The 17,503-nt window shown below is 43.3% G+C and overlaps 1 protein-coding gene across 1 annotated transcript in view; it reads right to left on the reverse strand.

Moving 5' to 3' along the window:
• The window catches only part of NRG1 (neuregulin 1), a 1,391,739-nt gene that overhangs the window by 507,303 nt on the left and 866,933 nt on the right, over window positions 1-17,503 (reverse strand). The window lies entirely within an intron of this gene.

The following is a 17,503-nucleotide window of genomic DNA, read 5'->3' on the forward strand; positions in this document are numbered from 1 at the left end:
GAGGCAGAAAAGAGAGTCAGTAATTCTGCTAGAAGACATAATGTTTGAGATATGGGAGAGAGTGGTTCCAGAAGAGTTTTTTTTTCCAGAAGACTGATTGAGGTTGTATGAAAAGGTTGATGTATTCAGTGAAGAAAGAACAGAACCCTTACAGACCTCTTAGGAAGAAGGAGTATGGAGGTTGAGATGTTCATAGTCAGAAGGGTAAAAATATCTGTAGTAACTCCTAACTTGCTGTGTTGAAGTAGTGAGTAACCTAGTTGGCACGAATGGTTGACTAGCTGTGTTTGCTGTATGGGCACTGCCGTGATTGATGGTCTTGGTGGAATGTAGAATATTTAAAAGTAACACAGTTGTTACATGGGAACACTGCTCAAAGTATGGTGAAAGTAAAAAAACGCATGCGGTTCAGTGCAGTAGCAACACATCCCTTTATAAGTAACGGCTGCACCAACACTTTACTGTGGCTCACTCAGAAGCCAGACCCTTCAATAGGTAAATCTACACACAACACCTTTTCCTATTTACTCACACACCTTTGGATAAACTCAGGAATATTCTTGTTGTGCAATCACACATATTGCGCAAATTAAATTGTGCCAATAAACGTGATTTAGTTCAGCTGTTAAGTGAGTGGCCTAATAAATCAGTCTTTAAAGTAAAAAAACAATTCTCTCTCTGCAGAAGGTCAGCTAACAAGATTAGGAACAATTACACAGTAACTAGTGGTTGCTTTAGCACTCACAGTCTCACCTCTAAGGGCCTTATCCATACCACAAGGCAGAGAGCTGGGCAGGATTTCCACACCTAACAAAAACCTTGAAAATAGTTTTGGAGGGGGCAGGTAAGCATAATTACATCATGGGACTAAGTCAGGCATCAAACAGCGCCTCTTATATGCTGCAGATAAACATCAGGCTAACGAAGACACCAGAACTGATGAGCACTATGGAGAGTTCACCCTATGTGGCATTACAGATAGAGTGCGCTTTCTCTGCTTGCACCACAGCGCAACTTAAAACAGGTGCACTAGGCGCAAACAGAAAAAGTGTGTCCTATTACCTTGAATAAGCTGTCCCCATGCCAGCCGCAAACGTGTGCTGCCCTAGAGGCAACGCATTAAATGAAAAATGGAGCAGCTGCTTCAAAGCGGCTCCGCGTTTCACTGTGCAGGCAGCAGCCTGCCTGCACTTTTAAGGGGGATTAGAAATCTCCTTGCAGGTAGGTGCAGTGAGTGACTGTACCGGCCCGCAAGGGGATGTCTGGGGGTCCACAGGACTCCCCTTTACTCCTCCGGAGGGCTGACATCATAGGGCACACTATCAGTGCACCTCCTGACAAGCTTCTTTGCCACAGTGCCCAGGTCTATAATATGGCCCGGGCACAGAGGCAAAGGAATTCTCTAATTTGCATGGGCCCACACCCCCACACAAATGAGGGAATAACCTCGGGTGAGATTGCTGATGCTGTATGTGCCCCAGCGCTATCTGTATTACACTAAGGGCCACATATGCGTCGGCAGCCCTTTCTGTAATACCTAAGTGCCCCAAGGGTGAGCAAAGCAGGCGCAAATGCCTGTTGCGCCCCTGCGGTACTTTCCATAATATGGCCCCCGTTTATTAACGTTGATGGCAAATTGCTTCTTGTATTACAAAACCCAAGACTAAGCAAGTACTTTCTCATGCTGCACAAGAGTGAACAGATATCTGCGTCAACATATAGTGCAATGGATAAGCAGCTACATCGTGTAATAATGGATCGTAATTCACCCGCATCTATATTTATAATAATATAGAGTTAGAGCAACACTGATATATGCAACACCCAATCATTGAATGAGAGACTACGTGGCTAATAAGTGCACCTTAGCTGCCCAGATTCCAACCGATAATAGACAACAGGCCACTCTCTCTTTACTGAGGGTGTACCACCTTTCAAATCCCTGTCTTGATTCACATGATTATCTTCAGCTTGCAGCATTACTCCATTCTATGTCAAAACTGGAGGCTTCAGATTATGCTTCATCTTTCGCCATTTTATTGCTCAGCAACCCATCGACTCTAAAAAAAAATATTAACAACGTGAGGGACTACAAACCCCTAGAGTCAGAGCAGGTTCAACAGTTTGCCAATAAGGCAGCCCGGGCACACCATAAAACCCTGTTCAAGGAAAAACACTTCTGTATTCGCTGCTCAGCAGCCAGATAAGTGTGTTTTTGCAAATTCAGTATCTGAATGGAACACCATGTTACTGTTGTTATTGGTGCTCTTTCTGTTGGGGATTAATCTCCTTCTTCAATATTTCCCCTTGGTCACATACTTCTCTTTCAGCCATATGCTTTGTTTTGCTTAGGGCCTCATTCCCACTTCCCGCCTCACTTATCTCTTTTGTCTGCAGCTTCTCTTCGTTTTGCTGGAGAAAGCACTCCTCTCCTCGGGACAGTGCTAGCCTTGGGTCTCACCTCTCCACTTTCTCATACCGAGTGGCTTTAGTTCTGAACGGGCTTCTCCTGCAGTGTGCACAGACAACCCTAGCAGGCGCTCGCATCCTGGCAATGCTCGTCTCTCTATCCCTGCCACTATACTGTTAGAGGAGAAGAACGTCGGAGGGGTAGTCTGCCCATAAACTTGGCTTATTTGGTAGGAAAGAACCTACAGAAGCATACCAGAGATAGGGCTGTAGGTGATAATGGGACTACGCATTAGACCAACAGGTCTCTGCCGATATTGTCTGTTTAAAGGGAATTTGCCTTCGGTTTCCCGACACTGTCAGTGCCCTTTGACAAGACGAAGCCCTAACTACATATCAATCAACACAGCAAAACAGTGGTCCCTTTGGGGGGGTGGAGGAATCTGCTTGCTGGGTCCTTCACAGTGAGACCCCTGTCAGGGGACAACGTGTCATGCTCAAACCTTCTGAAATTGTCCAATGTGTCAGCAGTCTTTTATATCAACCATCTCGGATGAGGTCCAAGGCTCTGGCATCTTTGACACTTTTGCCTGGACAGGAGGATAGTGGTCAGGACAGAAAATCTTCCCTGGATGTTAAACCGCACTGTGGACTGAAACTCCAGGCTTCTGCGGGACTTCAGTGCCTTGAAGCAGGACAAGTGGGGTCCTTGCGAGATGGACCTTTTTGCATCTAGCCAGACCATCAGCATCCCTGCTTCTACAGTTGGAGGACAGATCCATTGGTAGTAGCGTCAGACGCTTTTAATCAGGATTGGAGTTGAATTCAGGGCTACATGTTTCCACCCTTCTCGATAACAAGGTTCTCTACACAAGTCCGGTGCGAGAAAGTATCCTTGATTCTGATGACTGTGACTTGGAGATTTCAGTCATGGATTCCAGGTCTTTTAGAACTTTATTTGGATTCTCTTATCTGACTTCTGCAAAGTCAGAGCAACATCACAAAACAAAATAAAATGATGGACGGAGTGTTGAAACTTTTCAAACACTCACCCCCAGTCACAGATCTGGGTTTAATCCATCGTTATTTTGCTCACCACGTCACCCCAGTTTGGACCCAGCCATATGCAAATCAGTCTTGACCCTGTTCCCCATGGAAACAGTCCAGCCGACCTGCTAGGCCAGGTCCTCCCTGGACAGGAAACAAGCATCCTGGGCCCGGTTTCAGGGTATCACCCTTCATCAGCCAGGCTGGCTTGATTCCAGTGGCGAAGCGAGCAAGGGACCCACGTCTGGGCATACCCCTGCCATTTAGGGCGCACAAAGCAACATCACAAAACAAAATAAAATGATGGACGGAGTGTTGAAAGTCAGTCCATGTTAACGAATGTCGCTGGGCCACTGGCACTCTCTCCTCTGGTGGGTAAAATATTAAGAGGCTCTCCAGACCCTCATAGTTTGGATACTTTCCATTATGCAACATGAATTTGGTGTTCTTTTGGAATCCTGGCAGAAGAGGGCACTGGATGTATCTTCAAAGGTTTTTACGACTGAGGACATTACATTTACTGCATCACAAAACACAAAGACCAACATCAGAACGGTTAAGCCCATGTTCTGTTTGTTGAGCCGTGCTCCGACTCACAAAACCCACATGGAAGAGGCAAGACCAGCACATACCCGACAGCTGTTGATTTCATCGTAAAAACATTTTAAACCGCTTTCTTCTCCCACAATTGTCAAATGGGTTAATGGGTAATGTCCAAATGGGACATTGATACTACTACCTTTGAGGCACTTTCTACCAGAGGAAGGATGGCTTCAAACACCTTCGTGGTGGGTACTGATTGGAGGATTTCGCCAGCGTAGCCAATCGGTCTTCGGATTCCACTTTAAAAAAGTTTTACTTTAAACGTGTAAGAAATGGGTTCTGTCTATCTAATCTAGCTGGATATTTCGCTTGTTTTGATCACCTGGTTTTCGACCTTTTACTGTAGGGGAGCCTCGGAATCTGTGACTCACGAACATTAAACCCACGGTAAATGGACTGTGCATGTTTACCACCAGTGTCCACCTTTTAAGTTAAGGCAGCTGCAACAAAATAAGAGTAAACAAAATAAGAGTAACAGGCACTTTGGTCGTTACAAATGAATACATGTGCACATGTGTAAGGGATGCACGTGGGAGATGGGAGCAGAGGGGAATGTATATTGACCTGGGGAAGGCCTCATAATATTATTGTACACTCATAGGCAAAGTCAGAATGACTTACTGTCTAGTCTTGAGTCACATTCCTTTGTACTCCTATGGGAAGGCTGCCTTTGAGTGCAGGTGCGCTTCCCTTTGGGCTACAGATTCCAGTGACATATTGACTTGGGGTATAACCTGTGTGGGAAAATCAATCCTGCAAGTTCCAAAAATATACCTGTACATCTTACGGGCCATCCAGGATCATCATATTTCTCTGGCTCGGCTCAGGATCAGAGCCAAGGCTTTTTGTCACCTTGCTGTGCCAAGTTAATTACATTTCTCTCCAGCAGCAGGGATAAAGGCAACTCCACACAAAAGTATTAATTAACAGTACTTAAGGCAGCACCTGGGGAGGAGACGAGTGGGAATGAAGGATCTGTATCAATCAGCTGTCTCACCTTACAAGGGATAGGCCTGTCTAAGCCCATGAAGCAAAGGAAGAAGCCCAGACCTCTGGAGCTAACAGAGGAGGGGGCCTTCCTTTGAAGATTTGGTGGAAAAGGCCCTAGCAGTGATGTCAGGAAGGGGCAAGTGACAAGAGACTCCTGTGTGACGTCATTTGGAAATGTCCTAGCAAGCTGTGCAGGAATGTTGGGACAGAGGCGGAAGGGTGATGTGGCACAGTAGGATAGGCCAGACGTGCCCCACTTCTGGAACTGCTCTACTTAAAAGATCTTGTGCAAAGGGGAGAGTTGCTCTTGGTTGTGACCTTTTTCTGGGCATTGGGACTGGAGGCAACAGCCATTGATAACTGAAAGGAGGAACTCCCTAACATCCATCTGGACCCAGGACTCAGAGTACAGTTGCCCCAAGGACTAGTGGGGCTCTCTCCAGGAACAGGAAAGCTGGTCCTCTTACCATTGCTGAGGACCAGTTGGGGGAAAAACTAGGTTTCTGTGCTAAGGAACAGAGAAACCCAGAGGCAACCAAGGAAAAAGGAAGGCGCTGGAGCCAGTAGAACTAGCTCCCTGCAGAGTTTGTCACTATAGAAGCCTAAAGAAAGTGCTCCAGGAAGGTAGGGCTCACCACCCGGAGCAAAATGAGCCAAAAAGCATGCAAAATAGCCCAACATTCTGAGATATAAGCAGTAGAATAATTTGACCTTTGACACACACACCACTACACCCCCCAGGATGCCAGAGCACGTGGAGTTTCACTGCCAAAAGATTCTAAACCCACAGGATGAGTCAAGGCCCGGGGGTCAACGCAGGAACCCTTCCATCTCTAAGAGCCAGGAAGGCGGTGTGTGTAAGGCCCCCTATCCAAAGTGGCCACAGGCCCAGTGATCTCAACCAGTGGGCCGGTTTCCTCCTTGAGGTCCCGGGCCCCCCATTTCTAGGCCCTGCTATCCAGAAGCATCAGGGAAGCGCTGTTGTGTGCAAGAACCACCAAAGGGGCCAGAGATCCCCAACTCTGGGCCCCTGATGTTGCTGCCAACAAGGGTCAAACCCTCCCGCCAAACCATTGGTAGCAGGACTGCCAAGCTTCTTGTGCCCGTATCTGGGGAGGGTGGGCCTGAGGGTTGGGGGGGTAAAAGAAGTCCTGCTGGCACAAGGAAGTGCTGCCTGCATGCAGAGCCGGCGGGGCAGCACGGGGTGGGCTCTCTGGGCTGCCCTCAATATCCAGAGGCATGGGGTGCCCAGGTGGGACCAGGCACCCCAAGGCACTGGCTCTCCTGGCACAGCAGGAGAGATGCTCATTAAATATGTACTGCTCTCAGAGGAGCACCCCATTATGTCCAGCAGGGTTTTACACTTAGGCACATCTTCTCCCCTTGTGGTGGGCCAAGGACAGCGGGCCAGCACCACTGGCCTTCAAAGAACATGGGGGAGTTACAGAAGTACTGTAGCTCCCCTCAAAAAGGCCCAAAGACATATGTTAAAGTACTGGCCCTAGGTTTACAGGGTCCATGAAGAGATAGCTACCAAGGACTTTCCTCAAAGTTCCAAACACTCCCTAGGCTGGAGCTTGTGCTCTTCAGCTGGGAGTGTAGCAGCCTCTAGGAGCTACGTTTATGGTCACAGTAAGTGTGGCCTAAGGGTGTCTAAATAGAGTGTAAATGTTGTGCAACACCCTCTAGGGGTGATGTTTATGGTTACATGCTTTGTGAACCAAATGTGAAGCCCTCTAGGGGCTGTTTTATAACTGCATTTTCACTGCTTAAAAGTGTCTGTGTCAGGCACAGGCGATGATCATCTTATAATGCTTTATTAAAAGAATAGTGTTTGCAGTGATTACTGATCAATATATATGTATGCTTTATTAACACTAAAAAGTGAAACTACACATAGTTATTTTGATTATTGCCTTTCCTCCTAAAACTATGATATTGTAATGCTTGGTTTGTTGATCTTGACCCATTGACTTAGTCAGCAGACCTACCTGATGTGTTTGTTGCTCTTGATTCCTTTAGGGGGGTCAGAGGTTATTAAGCAATGTCATCCCAAGGTATTTTCATCAGCCTTATGTATATTTGTAAATTACTGCATAGTATTGATTAGAAGGGTGTGTAAATGTTCTTTTTCTTTTTCAAAAGAAAAAGCACAGACTGGACAATCATTTATTAGGTGTTACTATTCTTAGCTCACACCACCTCCCTTAAGAAGATATTAAACACCTTTGCTGTGCTACCTTGAGATAGTTAAGAGCTACAATGGGGGGCTTGGTTCTCAGTGGAGGGCAAATGTGGACCCACAACTAATGGCTCAGTTCCTTAAAAACCCATTATGTTTGTGGCAAACATGGTGCTAAGTAAGCATAACCTGAGGCTTTAGGTATTACATTAAATTTGGTTCCTTTTGGGTCAGGTTGCTACAATCTGGTCCTGGGGAATGAGGAAGACCTGTCAAATAACCTCTATGGTTCCAAAAAGTGACTGTTCCGTCTTAACCACATTTTTACTGATGATTGGACTTTCAGAATTCAATTTTATTTTATTTTGCTCTAGGGTTCTCTTTTCAAATTGTTGTCCTGTTGGTTAAGACTACTTTGCTTATGCGCACTGTACATTCTTTTGAAAAAATGTCACTTTTCACTTTCATTGCACACGTAGCACCTTTCCACAATTGGAATTGCCACTTTACTGATGCAATTTATGAAATCATTAAATCGAAGAATTCCTAAAACTTTTGTTGCAATAGCAGGGTCTTGTAGCTGTATATCACTGTGAGTATGTCAAACTTTGTCTCAATGACTGCCTTTGGAACATATGTTGTATTTATGTTATGTCCTACCTAGAAGAAAAAACAACATTAATAGGTAGCCAACACAAAAAAAAAACATCACCAGACCGAAATAAAGAAATGCAAAATGGAAAAGATCAGAAGGCATGACATCAAAATATGCAGCCAGGACATGGAATAACATCCTTCCACACATGAGGCTCACCCATTATCTCCTACACCACAGAAATGAGCTTAACACATCTCTTCTAGGAAGCCTTTATCTGCTTTCTCATCAGTCTTAACACCCAACAACATAAGGCTTTGTCCTGGTCCACCAATTTACAAAAGAACTCAAAATATTCTCTATATTGTGCCCAATAATATGAAAGCATGTTCTTGCGCCCTAGCTTTGTTTATATTAACTGAGTTCCAACAAAAGTAGGCTTCATTGTACATACACATTCTGCAGTTCTTCGTTTTGGATGTTTATGACCACCTCCTCTATCAATGATTGCATTTTCTGCAACAGTAAGGAAAGCAGAAAAATAAACAGTACGTCTCCAATTTTACTCTGATTCGACAACAGCTTTGTTTTACAACTTAACAGAATCTATGGAAAGGACACTGGAATGCTCCCAGCCATAAGCATGGTGTGTTCCACTGCAAACACCTACTATGTTTCCACATACATGGTAGAGGTGACAAAATTGATTTTAACATGGACAAATTCTCACTAGAGGACCCAAGACACTAGAGAGAGAAGAATATCTTGCTCAAACGTAAACTGGTTTTGCTTTCATAAACATTTTAGTAGCATAATATTATAGATGTTAAGTACAGAAGCATACAGGGAGTCTTAATTTTCCAGTGGTGCTTGTTTATATGGAAAAAGGCAGCAGATTTTCTATACAAATTTAAAGGAAGAGGAAGAGTTGTTTTTTAATATGATGAAAGGTGTACAGATACTTTTTACCTGAAAAGTGTTGGTAATTTCCGCTGTTCACTATAATATTTGTAACATCAATGCACAAAGATGCTCAGGATTCCATACTATTGATTATTTCAGATCTCTCCAAGGCAAATGATAATGGATCAACCTCCCAGCCAAAGAGAAGGGGGGAAAAGGTGAGCAAACTCAAAATTAGTGAATATGGGTCTCAAGGCAGACCTGGTTGTCATGAGCAAGAAGGAAACAAGAAAGTCGGTCGGGCCTATTAGTTTTTTTGCTCTCGAATTCTACTGTCAAGGCTTGGAGCATATTGTGCAAGTTGCATTGAAAATGGCTCCACGCTATCCATGAGAGGTGGTCTCTCTTGAGTATCTTTGGTGCATTGATGAACATATGTTAACAATACCATTCTTCCATTTTAAGATAAAGGAATTAATATAAGACAGGAAATTAAATTACATAGTGTTTAAAAGAAAATGTCAGATACCAATTCAACTACTTTGGACTGTTGACTCTCAAATCAAATAATGAGAGGGTTGTTGCACATCATTGGGACTTCTGAGTCTTCGTAAAACATAGTATGTCTTTGTAAGACTAAGTCCTAGTGCTACTTAATAAAACCTTCACAAGACAAGAATCCTTAAGACATAGTATGTCTTTGTAAGACTAAGTCCTAGTGCTACTTAATAAAACCTTCACAAGACAAGAATCCAAGTCGAAACCATAAAGGTTTATTCAAATTAAGATAATTTCAGAAGTAAAAATGAGTCAGTCAATCATGAAGTAACTCAGGTAAAAATACTTTCTCATAATCTGTGGGAGGACTAACATGAGGAAGTTCACAAAAAAGCCACTACCAGGACCAAACAGAAGTGAATAAACAGTGGTTTATCAGTTAGACAGGCTAGGAAAGTCTGGCACATCTCTAAAAAATGTCATCTGTTATGGGATTTTCAGACAATAAAAACATACAAATTTATAGTGTAACTTTACCTACATATGTTGTAGTATTATGTTACTTTTGCACTGTACCCAATCAAACTATTTGTTTGCAATCACTAAACACATCACCCACTTCGAAAACAGTGCGATATGTTAATACAAAACATGATCTAACCAACCAAAGGAAATAAACATGAAATCAAAAACTGCACAATCTGTTTCTTCTGTACATTTATAATAGACATAACCTTGTAAATTATTACTTTGGTTCCATTGGAAGGAAGCTAGAAAACCGTTATTTAACAAATATACACACACAGACTATGATTTGCCCCTGAATGAAAATGAATGCTGAAAGAGAACAATTGCATGCGCTCCGCTTGTGCACAGAAAGTTAGAAGAACAATATCACATTTATGAGTTGCAACATTACAAAGGTCAGTTCATTCTAATTGGTGACCATTCCAAAAGGTTTGAGCAAAGGGCCTTGAATTGTTACAAAGACAAAAACATTGCGAACATGTTTTTCTCTGCAGAACACAAAAAACTGTATTTTATCAATAAGCAGACACCATAGAGTAAGCTTCTATTTTGCTTTTTTTCTGAAATGGAAAAGCAAACAGGACACATGAACTTGAAGAGGCTTGTTCACGTGAAACAAAAATGCACAATCCTTTCTGCAAACAGGTGTCAAAACAAGCTGAGTGAGGCCTTGTCAGGGTAACTTAAACACATCAATAAGCATTAAGTTTTAATTCATGAAACGCTCCCACAATTCCCCCCCACTGAGGATTTTTCAAATAACCACAAAATTACTAACCTCCAGTTGAAAGGCTTTAATGGCCTGCTTCTGCATGCTATCCTGTCCTCGTAGACATGGGACTGCATGGTAAGCATCCTCAGAAGGAAATAAGATTAGCCTTTTTATGGAAGTGGGTCTGTATTTGTTTTTACCACTTACATGGATTGGCTAGTACTTGAACATGTCATGCTATGAACACTCATGAATATATAGGAATTACTCAGCCCCCCCGGGGTTAAAAAATAATATATATATATATATATATATATATATGTATCTTTATTTATTTTTTATGAAGAAAAAAAATGAAATTGGCAGGGGGTTGCCTGTGAGCAGGGCTGACCTACTGTGTGGGCAATTGTTTTAATAGCTGTATGATGTAAGATAGATAGACAGATAGGTGAAAAAAGAGAAATCCAGGTACCACCATCTCTTGTACCTGACAACTAGGGGCTGTGAGGAAGATCTCTGGGAGATCGAAACGCGTTGCCATTACATTTTTTTATCACGATTAACAAGCCTGTGGAGTGTGTTTTTCAGGTACCGGAGACAGTGGCACCTGGATTTCTCTTTTTTCATTTATAGAACGGTGGCCGGCTTCCGCTCATTGCACGGACCCAGACAGTATGGAAGCAGCCGGGCAATGCTGGTAAATGTAAAATATAGATATGTATAGCTATATATAGCTCTATAGCTATATATATATATATATATATATATATATATATATATATATATATATATATATATATATATATATATATATAGATAAAGAGAGAGAGATAGATATATATGGAAACCACAAAGTGATCTCTCTCTCTCTCTCTCTCTCTCTCTCTCTATATATATATATATATATATATGGAAAATGTTACTTACCCAGAGAACATTTGTTCGTGGCATGTTACGCTGCAGATTCACATGCTATGCATACGACTGCCATCTAGTATTGGGCTCGGAGTGTTACAAGTTGTTTTTCTTCGAAGAAGTATTTTTGAGTCACAGGATCGAGTGACTCCTCCTCTTCGGCTCCATTGCGCATGGGCCTCTCAGTCATCGGGTTCGGACATCTTACCTTTCGCTCCAATAGTTTGATTCGGAAAATCTTGATAACTCTTAATTTGTCGTCAGTATTGTTTCGATCACGTTACACCTTCGATCGACACCGCCGTACCTTCAAAACAAACACCTTTACTCGCCCTTCGGGGGGGCACGCGCGCACCCAACTCGGGCCTGGTTGGGCCGACCTCATGGAAGCCTCATGTATCGGACTCCATTCCAGTTCTGTCCTCGGTGCCACGCTAAATTCCCTTATACAGACCAACACCTCGTATGTAATCTCTGCCTTTCCCCCGACCATCGGGAAGAAAATTGCGAGGGCTGCAGATCCTTCCGGAAAAGATGCTCCAGGACAGAAGAGCACGGAGACTCAAGATGGCATCAAAGAGCACCGAACATCTCAATATCGAAGAGGAAGAAATTATGCAGACCGCAGTCTCAGTTCTAGGGTCCGACTCCGACCAAGATTCCGAGGAGGACAGACCAGTCACAGCAGGACAGCAAGTGAGTACGCCAGCCCCTGTGTCATCTAAGCCCAAACAAGGCCTTGGGAATGCCACTGCCGGAAGGCCATGGCTTGACCCGAAAGAAAATGCTCTGTGACCAACCCTCCAGCGCCCAACTCGGGCCTGGTCGGGCCGACCGCATGGAAGCCTCATGGATCGGACTCCATTCCAGTTCTGTCCTCGGTGCCATGCTAAATTCCCTTATACAGACCAACACCTCGTCTGTAATCTCTGCCTTTCCCCCAACCATCGGGAAGAAAATTGCGAGGGCTGCAGATCCTTCCGAAAAAGATGCTCCAGGACAGAAGAGCACGGAGACTCAAGATGGCATCAAAGAGCACCGAACATCTCGATATCGAAGACGAAGAAATTATGCAGACCGCAGTTTCAGTTCGAGGATCCAACTCCGACCAAGATTCCGAGGAGGACAGACCAGTCACAGCAGGACAGCAAGTGAGTACGCCTGCCCCTGTGTCATCTAAGCCCAAATATAAGGCCTTGGGAACGCCACTGCCGGAAGGCCATGGCCCGACCCGAAAGAAAACGCTCTGTGACCAACCCTCCAGCTCGGCACCGAAGAAGGCCAGCCCTCCGTAGCCATCAGACTCGAGCCGAAGCTCCGTCCCCGAACCGAGCAAACACCGCTCTTCTGAGTCGAAATCTCAAAAATCATTTTCGGCGCCGAGACGATCTTCAACCTCATCTTTTTCAATACTGAAAAAGCCAGCTTCGGAGCCAAAAAAACCTAGTTATACTGAGGAGCCTGGACTTTCAAAAGCACTTATAGAAAGCCACAAAACTACTGAAGAGGACTCCCAAATGGAAGCAATGGATGAAAGGCAAGCCAGGATTCCTATCCATAAAGAAACTGGCAGAATTTTAACCACACCTCCTAAAGAAAGAAATTAGTCTTTCAGGAGGAATTGGACACTACACAGCCTCCAGTTAAAGTGCCAAAAACAAAGGAGAGACCACCTCGAAACTCTCTCCTCCTCAGTCTCCTCCTCACTCTCCACATCTACATATCTCTTCTCCTACCAGTCTTACACCTTTGCAGTCACCATTAAACTCATTTGATTTGCAGCAGGACAATGTCAATCCATGGGATCTTTATGATCCAGACCCCATTCCAGACAGTAACCCAGATTGCTCCCTCTCTAACCCTTCACCACCAAAGGATAGTGCAGGCTACACTCAAGTGATAACTAGGGCGGTAACATATCATAATGTCACCATGCATACTGAGCCATTAGAGGATGATTTCTTATTTAATACACTCTCCTCCACGCATGCAACATATTAGTCGCTTCCTATGCTCCCCGGCATGCTAAGACATGCTGACCAGATATTTAGAGAGCCAGTAAAGGTAAGAATAATTACTCCTAGAGTGGAGAAAAAAATATAAGCCACCTCCTTCCGATCCTGTCTATAGTACCCAACAACTACCTCCAGACTTAATAGTGGTAAGTGCTGCCAGGAATAGAGCGAGCTCACAGTCATCAGGTGATGCACCCCCACCAGACAAAGAGAGTAGGAAGTTCGATGCTGCGGAGAAAAGGGTGGCATCTCAGGCAGCCAACCAGTGGAGAAAAGACAACTCTCAGGCGTTGTTTACTAGATATGACATGGCCCACTGCGACGAGATGAAAGATATAATCCATCATCTCCCCAAAGAACAGCAAAAAAGGGCACAACAGATAGTGGAGGAAGGGCAAATCATCGCTAACAATCAAATTAGGTCGGCCCTAGACTCTGCAGATACAGCAGCCAGAACCATCAACACTGCTGTAACCATAAGGAGACATGGATGGCTTAGGTCTTCAGGATTCAGACCTGAAATCCAACAGGCAGTGTTGAATATGCCATTCAAACAAAAACAGCTTTTTGGCCCAGAAGTCGACACTGCTATAGAAAAAATGCGGAAGGTTTCAGACACCGCAAAAGCCATGGGTGCACTGCACAGCACACAATACAGGGGATCCTTTCGTAAACCCCAGTTTAGAGGGGGATTTAGAGCCCAAACTACAGAGGCATCCACATCACAGACAAAGCCGGCCTACCAACCTCAATACCAATGAGGTGGTTTCAAAAGCACTTATAGAGGACAGTACCCCAGGGGCAGGGGAAAATATCAAACACCAAAACAAGCCTCACAACAAAGTAAACAGTGACTTGTGCCATTCCTTTCCAATCCACACCTCCCCTGTGGGGGGTAGACTGCAAAAGTTCTACAACAATTGGCTAAACATTACCACAGACAACTGTGTATTATCAATTATCTGCAATGGGTATTGCCTAGAATTGATACAAACTGCACCAAGCATGCCACCAAAACCACACAGGCTATCCACAGACCATATCACTCTGTTACAGGAAGAAGTCAAATTTCTATTACTCAAACAAGCAATTGTAGCTGTGCCACAAAATCAAGTAGGGACAGGAGTTTACTCACACTATTTCCTCATTCCCAAAAAGGATGGAACCTTAAGGCCAATATTAGATTTCAGAACCCTCAATCTTTACATCCAGTCAGAACACGTTCATATGGTGACACTACAGGATGTTGTCCTACTACTTCAGCAACATGATTTCATGGCAACATTAGACCTCAAAGATGCGTATTTTCACATACCCATCCATCCTACGCACAGAAAATATCTCAGGTTTGTCATTCAAGGAAAGCATTATCAGTTCAAAGTGTTACCCTTTGGAATAACAACAGCTCCAAGTGTATTCACAAAGTGCCTGGCGGTAGTCGCAGCCTACCTAAGAAGACAAGACATACGTGTCTTTCCATATCTTGACGATTGGCTAATAAAATCAAACAGTCCAACACAGTGTCAAAACCATGCGCATTATGTAATATAAACCCTGCCCCCGCTAGCGTTCTCCATAAACTACCAAAAGTCACAACTACAACCTGTGCAAATACAACAGTATTTAGGGGCAATACTAAATACTCAAAAAGCGCTTGCAAGTCCAAATACGCAAAGAATACAAGCATTTCACAATATATTGGCACAAGTACAGACAGGTCAACAGTACACTGTCAAATTGGTCATGAAAGTATTAGGCATGATGGCATTGTGTATTGCAACTGTTCCACATGCAAGATTAAACATACAGCCCTTGCAACAGTGCCTTGCACAACAATGGTCACAAGCACAGGGTCAACTTCAAGATCTAGTGTTGATAGACTGCAAACATACATGTCCCTTCAGTGGTGGAATTCCACAAAACTAAACAATGGGTGGCCATTTCAAGACCCTGTGCCTCAGACCATACCCACAACAGATGCATCAATGATTGGCTGGGGCGCTCACCTCAACAATCACAACATTCAAGGACAATGGGATGCCCAACACAAACAGCTACACATAAATCACTTAGAGCTGTTAGCGGTCTTCCTAGCACCCAAAGCTTTTCAGCCTCTCCTTATTCACAAAAATGTCTTTATCAAAACAGACAAAATGACCACCATGTATTACCTGAACAAACAAGGAGGGACACATTCGTCCCACCTCTCCCACCTAACTCAAAAAAATTGGAAATGGGCAATACACAACCAAATTCACCTGGTAGCACAATACATTCCAGGGATACACAACCAATTAGCAGATGTTCTCAGCAGAAATCATCAACAGACACACAAGCGGGAGATTCACCCTCAAGTACTTCAAAAATACTTTCATCATTGGGGAACACCAGACATAGATCTGTTCACCCACCAGCGAAAGCGCAAAATGCCAAAACTTTGCTTCCAGATACCCACATCCCCTATCCAAGGGCAATGCTCTATGGATCAGTTGGTCAGGGATATTTGCTTACGCTTTTCCCCCTCTCCCACTCGTTCCATTTCTAGTCAACAAATTGCGTCAAAACACGCTCAATCTCATACTCATAGCGCCAACGTGGGCACGTCAGCCGTGGTACACAACACTACTAGACCTGTCAGTAGTACCACACTCCAAACTCCCAAACAGACCAGTTCTGTTGACACAAAACAAAGGCCAGATCAGGCACCCAAATCCCAACACACTCAATCTAGCGATTTGGCTTTGAGGTCATAGAATTTGGGTATTTAAAACTACCAACTGAATGTATGGAAGTATTTAAGCAAGCAAGAAAACCCACTACCAGACAGTGCTATGCCAACAAATGGAAAAGATTTGTATATTACTGTCAATCTAAACAAATTGCCCCTCTTTCAGCATCAATACAAGATATTGTATGCTATTTATTTCATTTACAAAAATCAAATTTAGCATTCTCTTCTATAAAAATACATCTCACTGCAATTTCCGCATAGTTGCAAAATATACAACACAGCTCTTTATTTAGAGTTCCTGCTATCAAAGCCTTCATGGAAGGTTTAAAACGCATCATTCCACCCAGAACACCTCCAGTTCCTTCGTGGAGTTTAAACATAGTGCTTACGCGACTTATGGACCCACCATTTGAACCTATGCACTCATGTCAAATGTAATTCTTAACATGGAAGGATGCCTTCCTAGTCGCAATTACATCATCGCGAAGAGTTAGTGAAATTCAAGCTTTCACTATTGAAGAACGGTTCATACAAGTACATAAATATAAAGTCGTACTACGAAATTACCCTAAATTTCCTAAAGTAGTATCACCTTTTCATATCAATCAGACAGTGGAACTACCACTCTTCTTCCCTCAGCCAGATTCTGTGGCAGAAAGAGCTCTACATACATTGGACATTAAAAGAGCTCTAATGTACTACATAGATAGAACAAAACCATTCAGGAAAACTAAACAGCTATTTGTAGCCTTTCAAAAACCTTCATACTGGTAACCCCATTTCAAAACAAGGTTTAGCAAGATGGATAGCAAAATGCATCCAAACATGTTACCTTAAAGCTAAAAGACAACTCTTAATTGCACCTAAAGCACATTCCACAAGGAAAAAAGGTGCTACAATGGCCTTCTTGGAAATATACCAATGGCTGAAATATGTAAAGCAGCTACTTGGTCAACACCACATACATTTACTAAACATTATTGTGTATATGTTTTAGCAGCACAGCAAGCCCCAGTAGGTCAAGCTGTATTAAGAACATTAGTTCAAACAACTTCAACTCCTACAGGCTAACCACCACTTTCATGGGAGGAATAACTGCTTTCTAGTCTATGCATAGCATGTGTATCTGCAGCTACACTTGCCATTGAACGGAAAATGTCACTTACCCAGTGTACATCTGTTCGTGGCATGTTCCGATGGCAGATGTATACATAGCATGTGTATCTGCAGCTACACATGCCATCAAACATATATATATATATATATATATATATATATATATATATATATATATATATATATATATATATATATATTCGCCACCAGTTCTCTTGCAGCTTGGGTCTTCAAAGCAATGCACATACTTTGGCGCATT

The sequence above is a fragment of the Pleurodeles waltl genome, chromosome 1_2, assembly GCF_031143425.1.
Source record: "Pleurodeles waltl isolate 20211129_DDA chromosome 1_2, aPleWal1.hap1.20221129, whole genome shotgun sequence".
In the NCBI taxonomy this organism is placed as follows: domain Eukaryota; kingdom Metazoa; phylum Chordata; class Amphibia; order Caudata; family Salamandridae; genus Pleurodeles; species Pleurodeles waltl.